The sequence below is a fragment of the Bombina bombina genome, chromosome 3, assembly GCF_027579735.1.
Source record: "Bombina bombina isolate aBomBom1 chromosome 3, aBomBom1.pri, whole genome shotgun sequence".
NCBI classification, from domain to species: domain Eukaryota; kingdom Metazoa; phylum Chordata; class Amphibia; order Anura; family Bombinatoridae; genus Bombina; species Bombina bombina.
This window is the reverse complement of record NC_069501.1, coordinates 1,165,955,229-1,165,964,391: the sequence shown is the minus strand read 5'-3', so window position 1 is coordinate 1,165,964,391 and position 9,163 is coordinate 1,165,955,229.

The window sequence follows — 9,163 nt, the reverse complement described above, 5'->3', positions numbered from 1 at the left end:
GCTGTAGCGCTCACTTTTTGGCCTCCCATGCAGACTCGTAATACCGGCGCAAAGGAAGTCCCATTGAAAAAGGACTTTTTGAAAGCTGTGGTAGTTACGTTGCGTTACGGCCCCTAAACCTGCAAGACTCGTAATACCAGCGGTAGTGAAAAAGAGCCTTAACGCTGCTTTTTCACTCATACCGCAAAACTTATAATTTAGCCGTATGTTTTTTATTTTATATAATTTTAGATTTTTTTATTTTCTGTAATTGTAGCTTAAAGGGACAGTCTACACCAGAATTTTAATTTTGACTAGACTGTCGCTTTAATTTATACTTAGTTTATTTTTATTTTTAAAGTAGTGTTAGGTTTCTTTTATTTTAATAGTAACTTGTATTTTGTAATTTGGGTTCATTTAGGGGGTGTTAGGTTAGGAGGTGTTAGGTTTATTGTGTTGTGGGCTTTGGCGGTTTAGGGGTTAATACTTTAATAGGTAGTTTGTGTTGTGGGTTAATGGGGGATTAGGGGTTAATAGTTTAATTAGGCATATTGCGTTGTGGGGGGTTGTCAGTTAAGGGGTTAATACATTTATTATTAGTTGCGAGATGGGGGATTGCGGATATAGGGAGGCAGGTTAGACTTTTACAGGAGATTATATATTTTTTTTACTTTTCTTAGGCGCCGGCAGTTTCTAAAGTGCCGTAAGTCACTAGCGACTCCAGAAATCTGTATTTACGCTTATTTGTGGACATTGCTAGTTTATCAGACTTACGGCACTTTATGAGCTGCCGGCGGGGTTTATTCGATACCCCGATGTGCGAGGTGAAATAACGGGCGGCGCGGGTTGCAGCACTTGCGCTGAAGCCTGCGCCTTTTATGTAATCTTCCCCAAGGTGTTTAATGTTTCATTAACAAGGCTAACTGAGCTAAATTGATTATAGAAGTAAAATGTAAAGTTGTCTACAGTTTCATGCTATATTTACTCCATTTAAATTTAGTTTTGACTTAACTGCCCTTTTAACCCTTTGACTGCTGAGTTTTTAGATTCTTGAGTTTTTAGATTCTGCTCACATTTAAGTTATTTAAATGTCGCTAGCATGGAGAGAAATCATGTATAATCTTTGGGATTTATTTAGACCTTATATTGTGATGTAGGTGTCTCTCCTTCACACCAAGAGCCCTGCATAGTGAGATAAATATATTTAAGATATGGAGAGTCCACAACGTCATTCAATTACTATTGGGTACAACACTCCTGGCCAGCAGGAGGAGGCAAGGAGTACCACAGCAAAGCTGTTAAGTGTCACTCCCCTACCCATAATCCCCAGTCATTCTCGTTGCCTCTGTCAATGGAGGAAGTGAAGTTTGGTGTCTGAAGAAATGAATTCCTTTTTCGGGTACTTTTCCCTGCAAGCAAGAATTTGGGTTTAGCTGAGTCCACGTCAATCTCTTCAGTAGAGTAGTGGTGGCATTTAAGCAGTTAGGAAGTTGTGAGGTTGTCGTTGCTTTGTTTCCTAACACATTGCTGCCCATGGTACAGAAAGCCAGAGTTTGTTACTCTGTTCTTTCTTTTTCTACAGGTCTCTTTAAGGAGTATGTGTCCTTTCACGCCTTGTGAGCTGTCTTTCTGCCAGACAGCTAGACTGCAGGTAAGTGCTTTTGTCTTCTAGGTCTTGGAGACTTGCACTTCAGAAGAATATGTCATATGCAGTAGATGGGGACATTTTTAAAATCCTTTATACAGGATTTTCTTTGGCAGTGAGCAGGCACTTTATGTATGTTGAGACTAGGGGTTAATCTTGCCTTTATTCTGACGTTTTTCCTCTTTGGGCTAATTTTGTTGAATAACTTTATTAGTATGTGTGTGGGATTATGTTTTATACAGGGATTTATGTATAAACTTAAAATTTGGCAGTTGGTTTTCTTTGCTTGCTTAGGTAGAACAGGCTAACTGACTGCTTGAGCGTTTGTGTAAATTTAGCTCCGGTGTTGTAGGCAGAGGGAAACGCGCACCTTTTACTTATCTTCTGCGGTATCTGCGGCATTATCTGCTTTTCCTATGCTGGGAAAATGCAAGAGGAAAATTAGACATTCAGATAGTAAGGTTTCTGTTTCACCTACTGCCACGCAGGTTGCCGTCGCTCATAAGTCTGATGAGGAGAATACGTCAGTAGCCTCTGAGGGTGAAATCTCAGATTCGGACAGTATTATTCCTTTGTCTGATACTGAAGAAGTAAACTTCAAATTTAAGCTTGAACACCTTCGTGTACTGTTAAAGTAGGTATAGGCTACTTTGGACCACTCTGATACATCTGTCGTTGTCAACCCTAAGAAGTCTAGTAAACTTAACAAATACTATGATGTTCCTTCCTCTGTGGAAGTTTTCCTGTCCCAGAACGTGTGACGGAGATTATTTCACAGGAATGGGAGAAACCAGGAATTCATTTCTCCCCGTCTCCCGTATTTAAAAAGATGTTTCCTGTTGCTGACTCCATTAAAGATTCTTGGCGCACGGTGCCTAAAGTAGAAGGGGCTATTTCTACTCTGGCTAAGAGAACTACGTTTCTTTCATGTAATTAGCAAGAGTCCATGAGCTAGTGACGTATGGGATATACATTCCTACCAGGAGGGGCAAAGTTTCCCAAACCTCAAAATGCCTATAAATACACCCCTCACCACACCCACAATTCAGTTTTACAAACTTTGCCTCCTATGGAGGTGGTGAAGTAAGTTTGTGCTAGATTCTACGTTGATATGCGCTCCGCAGCAGGTTGGAGCCCGGTTTTCCTCTCAGCATGCAGTGAATGTCAGAGGGTTGTGAGGAGAGTATTGCCTATTTTGAATGCAGTGATCTCCTTCTACGGGGTCTATTTCATAGGTTTTCTGTTATCGGTCGTAGAGATTCATCTCTTACCTCCCTTTTCAGATCGACGATATACTCTTATATATACCATTACCTCTGCTGATTTTCGTTTCAGTACTGGTTTGGCTTTCTACAAACATGTAGATGAGTGTCCTGGGGTAAGTAAGTCTTATTTTCTGTGACACTCTAAGCTATGGTTGGGCACTTTGTTTATAAAGTTCTAAATATATGTATTCAAACATTTATTTGCCTTGACTCAGGATGTTCAACATTCCTTATTTTCAGACAGTCAGTTTCATATTTGGGATAATGCATTTGAATCAATCATTTTTTCTTACCTTAAAAATTTGACTTTTTTTCCCTGTGGGCTGTTAGGCTCGCGGGGGCTGAAAATGCTTCATTTTATTGCGTCATTCTTGGCGCTGACTTTTTTGGCGCAAAAAATCTTTTCTGTTTCCGGCGTCATACGTGTCACCGGAAGTTGCGTCATTTTTGACGTCCTTTTGCGCCAAAGATGTCGGCGTTCCGGATGTGGTGTCATTTTTGGCGCCAAAAAGCATTTAGGCGCCAAATAATGTGGGCGTCTTATTTGGCGCTAAAAAATATGGGCGTCGCTTTTGTCTCCACATTATTTCAGTCTCATTTTTTCTTTGCTTCTGGTTGCTAGAAGCTTGTTTATTGGCATTTTTTCCCAATCCTGAAACTGTCATTTAAGGAATTTGTTCAATTTTGCTTTTTATGTTGTTTTTTCTCTTACATATTGCAAGATGTCTCACGTTGCATCTGAGTCAGAAGATACTTCAGGAAAATCGCTGTCTAGTGCTGGAACTACCAAAGCTAAGTGTATCTGCTGTAAACTTTTGGTAGCTATTCCTCCGGCTGTTGTTTGTATTAATTGTCATGACAAACTTGTTAATGCAGATAATATTTCCTTTAGTAATGTACCATTGCCTGTTGCAGTTCCTTCAACATCTAAGGTTCAGAATGTTCCTGATAACATAAGAGATTTTGTTTCTGAATCCATCAAGAAGGCTATGTCTGTTATTCCTCCTTCTAGTAAACATAAAAAATCTTTTAAAACTTCTCTTTCTACAGATAAATTTTTAAATGAACATCATCATTCTGATTCTGATGACTCTTCTGGTTCAGAGGATTCTGTCTCAGAGATTGATGCTGATAAATCTTCATATTTATTTAAAATGGAATTTATTCGTTCTTTACTTAAAGAAGTACTAATTGCTTTAGAAATTGAGGATTCTGGTCCTCTTGATACTAATTCTAAACGTTTAGATAAGGTCTTTAAATCTCCTGTGGTTATTCCAGAAGTTTTTCCTGTTCCTAATGCTATTTCTGAAGTAATTTCCAGAGAATGGGATAAATTGGGTAATTCATTTACTCCTTCTAAACGTTTTAAGCAATTATATCCTGTGCCGTCTGACAGATTAGAATTTTGGGACAAAATCCCTAGAGTTGATGGGGCTATTTCTACCCTTGCTAAACGTACTACTATTCCTACGTCAGATGGTACTTCGTTTAAGGATCCTTTAGATAGGAAAATTGAATCCTTTCTAAGAAAAGCTTATCTGTGTTCAGGTAATCTTCTTAGACCTGCTATATCATTGGCTGATGTTGCTGCAGCTTCAACTTTTTGGTTGGAAACTTTAGCGCAACAAGTAACAGATCATGATTCTCATAATATTATTATTCTTCTTCAACATGCTAATAATTTTATCTGTGATGCCATTTTTGATATTATCAGAGTTGATGTCAGGTTTATGTCTCTAGCTATTTTAGCTAGAAGAGCTTTATGGCTTAAAACTTGGAATGCTGATATGGCTTCTAAATCAACTCTACTTTCCATTTCTTTCCAGGGTAACAAATTATTTGGTTCTCAGTTGGATTCTATTATCTCAACTGTTACTGGTGGGAAAGGAACTTTTTTACCACAGGATAAAAAATCTAAGGGTAAAAACAGGGCTAATAATCGTTTTCGTTCCTTTCGTTTCAACAAAGAACAAAAGCCTGATCCTTCATCCTCAGGAGCAGTTTCAGTTTGGAAACCATCTCCAGTCTGGAATAAGTCCAAGCCTTCTAGAAAGGCAAAGCCAGCTTCTAAGTCCACATGAAGGTGCGGCCCTCATTCCAGCTCAGCTGGTAGGGGGCAGGTTACGTTTTTTCAAAGAAATTTGGATCAATTCTGTTTACAATCTTTGGATTCAGAACATTGTTTCAGAAGGGTACAGAATTGGTTTCAAGATGAGACCTCCTGCAAAGAGATTTTTTCTTTCCCGTGTCCCAGTAAATCCAGTGAAAGCTCAAGCATTTCTGAATTGTGTTTCAGATCTAGAGTTGGCTGGAGTAATTATGCCAGTTCCAGTTCTGGAACAGGGGATGGGGTTTTATTCAAATCTCTTCATTGTACCAAAGAAGGAGAATTCCTTCAGACCAGTTCTGGATCTAAAAATATTGAATCGTTATGTAAGGATACCAACATTCAAAATGGTAACTGTAAGGAATATCTTGCCTTTTGTTCAGCAAGGGCATTATATGTCCACAATAGATTTACAGGATGCATATCTGCATATTCCGATTCATCCAGATCATTATCAGTTCCTGAGATTCTCTTTTCTGGACAAGCATTACCAGTTTGTGGCTCTGCCGTTTGGCCTAGCTACAGCTCCAAGAATTTTTACAAAGGTTCTCGGTGCCCTTCTGTCTGTAATCAGAGAACAGGGTATTGTGGTATTTCCTTATTTGGACGATATCTTGGTACTTGCTCAGTCTTTACATTTAGCAGAATCTCATACAAATCGACTTGTGTTGTTTCTTCAAGATCATGGTTGGAGGATCAATTCACCAAAAAGTTCATTGATTCCTCGGACAAGGGTAACCTTTCTGGGTTTCCAGATAGATTCAGTGTCCATGACTCTGTCTTTAACAGACAAGAGACGTCTAAAATTGATTTCAGCTTGTCAAAACCTTCAGTCACAATCATTCCCTTCGGTAGCCTTATGCATGGAAATTCTAGGTCTTATGACTGCTGCATCGGACGCGATCCCCTTTGCTCGTTTTCACATGCGACCTCTTCAGCTCTGTATGCTGAATCAATGGTGCAAGGATTACACAAAGATATCTCAATTAATATCTTTAAAACCGATTGTACGACACTCTCTAACGTGGTGGACAGATCACCATCGTTTAATTCAGGGGGCTTCTTTTGTGCTTCCGACCTGGACTGTAATTTCAACAGATGCAAGTCTCACAGGTTGGGGAGCTGTGTGGGGATCTCTGACGGCACAAGGAGTTTGGGAATCTCAGGAGGTGAGATTACCGATCAATATTTTGGAACTCCGTGCAATTTTCAGAGCTCTTCAGTCTTGGCCTCTTCTGAAGAGAGAATCGTTCATTTGTTTTCAGACAGACAATGTCACAACTGTGGCATACATCAATCATCAAGGAGGGACTCACAGTCCTCTGGCTATGAAAGAAGTATCTCGAATTTTGGTTTGGGCGGAATCCAGCTCCTGTCTAATCTCTGCGGTTCATATCCCAGGTATAGACAATTGGGAAGCGGATTATCTCAGTCGCCAAACGTTGCATCCGGGCGAATGGTCTCTTCACCCAGAGGTATTTCTTCAGATTGTTCAAATGTGGGAGCTTCCAGAAATAGATCTGATGGCGTCTCATCTAAACAAGAAACTTCCCAGGTATCTGTCCAGATCCCGGGATCCTCAGGCGGAAGCAGTGGATGCATTATCACTTCCTTGGAAGTATCATCCTGCCTATATCTTTCCGCCTCTAGTTCTTCTTCCAAGAGTAATCTCCAAGATTCTGAAGGAATGCTCGTTTGTTCTGCTGGTAGCTCCGGCATGGCCTCACAGGTTTTGGTATGCGGATCTTGTCCGGATGGCCTCTTGCCATCCGTGGACTCTTCCGCTAAGACCAGACCTTCTGTCGCAAGGTCCTTTTTTCCATCAGGATCTCAAATCCTTAAATTTAAAGGTATGGAGATTGAACGCTTGATTCTTGGTCAAAGAGGTTTCTCTGACTCTGTGATTAATACTATGTTACAGGCTCGTAAATCTGTATCCAGAAAGATATATTATAGAGTCTGGAAGACTTATATTTCTTGGTGTCTTTCTCATCATTTTTCTTGGCATTCTTTTAGAATTCCGAGAATTTTACAGTTTCTTCAGGATGGTTTAGATAAAGGTTTATCCGCAAGTTCTTTGAAAGGACAAATCTCTGCTCTTTCTGTTCTTTTTCACAGAAAGATTGCTAATCTTCCTGATATTCATTGTTTTGTACAAGCTTTGGTTCGTATAAAACCTGTCATTAAGTCAATTTCTCCTCGGAGTTTGAATTTGGTTCTGGGGGCTCTTCAAGCTCCTCCGTTTGAACCTATGCATTCATTGGACATTAAATTACTTTCTTGGAAAGTTTTGTTCCTTTTGGCGATCTCTTCTGCCAGAAGAGTCTCTGAATTATCTGCTCTTTCTTGTGAGTCTCCTTTTCTGATTTTTCATCAGGATAAGGCGGTGTTGCGAACTTCTTTTGAATTTTTACCTAAAGTTGTGAATTCCAACAACATTAGTAGAGAAATTATGGTTCCTTCATTATGTCCTAATCCTAAGAATTTTAAGGAGAAATCGTTGCATTCTTTGGATGTTGTTAGAGCTTTGAAATATTATGTTGAAGCTACTAAGTCTTTCCGAAAGACTTCTAGTCTATTTGTTATCTTTTCCGGTTCTAGAAAAGGCCAGAAAGCTTCTGCCATTTCTTTGGCATCTTGGTTGAAATCTTTAATTCATCATGCCTATGTCGAGTCGGGTAAAACTCCGCCTCAAAGGATTACAGCTCATTCTACTAGGTCAGTTTCTACTTCCTGGGCGTTTAGGAATGAAGCTTCGATTGATCAGATTTGCAAAGCAGCAACTTGGTCCTCTTTGCATACTTTTACTAAATTCTACCATTTTGATGTATTTTCTTCTTCTGAAGCAGTTTTTGGTAGAAAAGTACTTCAGGCAGCGGTTTCAGTTTGAATCTTCTGTTTATGTTTTTCATTAAACTTTATTTTGGGTGTGGATTATTTTCAGCAGGAATTGGCTGTCTTTATTTTATCCCTCCCTCTCTAGTGACTCTTGCGTGGAAAGATCCACATCTTGGGTAATCATTATCCCATACGTCACTAGCTCATGGACTCTTGCTAATTACATGAAAGAAAACATAATTTATGTAAGAACTTACCTGATAAATTAATTTCTTTCATATTAGCAAGAGTCCATGAGGCCCGCCCTTTTTTGTGGTGGTTATGATTTTTTTGTATAAAGCACAATTATTCCAATTCCTTATTTTATATGCTTTCGCACTTTTTTCTTATCACCCCACTTCTTGGCTATTCGTTAAACTGAATTGTGGGTGTGGTGAGGGGTGTATTTATAGGCATTTTGAGGTTTGGGAAACTTTGCCCCTCCTGGTAGGAATGTATATCCCATACGTCACTAGCTCATGGACTCTTGCTAATATGAAAGAAATGAATTTATCAGGTAAGTTCTTACATAAATTATGTTTTCCTATAGAGAATAGCTGCTACTTTAAGGATCCCATGGACAAAAAGCTGGGAGCTTATTTAAAGAAGATGTACTGTATGTTCATCAATGGCTACCTGCAGTTTGTATTGCCACAGTAGCAAAAGCGGCGGCATCTTATTGGTGCAACACCTTGTCTAAATCAATTTTAGTAGAGACTCTGTTGGAGGAGACACAAGATAGGATTAAGGCTCTCAAACTAGCCAATCCCTTTATTTCTGATGCGGACATGCAAGTTAATAGACTGGGAGCCAAGATGTCCGGCTTCACTATCCTAGGCACCAGGTTTCTCTCTGTTTATTAAAGAAGTCCAAACACAAATAGTCTTTGAATCTTTTCATTTAAAAACAGCGGAAGAAAAGGCAATTAAGAAATTTATGATAAATTGGCTCCCTCCCTATAATCAAGACCTATCCATTAGCTATCCAGAAAGATATTCTATATTCTTTTTCTGTCCTCTGAGAGTTTTGTGGAACTGGTGATTCTGGGTGAATTTCCCGTAGCCTGGATTGTAGGATACAGGGATTAATGGTCTTTTGTTAGATGGTGGGGGCAGAGGGAGAGAGAGTTGCTTGTTTGTTCACTAATTATTTTTTTTGTTTCGTTTGTTTTTGTTTTGATGGTTTTCAGACGGTTTAGTGGGTTAGGCAAAAAATTTTGAAAAATCCAGCATTGTGTACAAATATGAAGTTTTTCTTTCCAATATCAATAAGTACATGATTAGGCAGGTT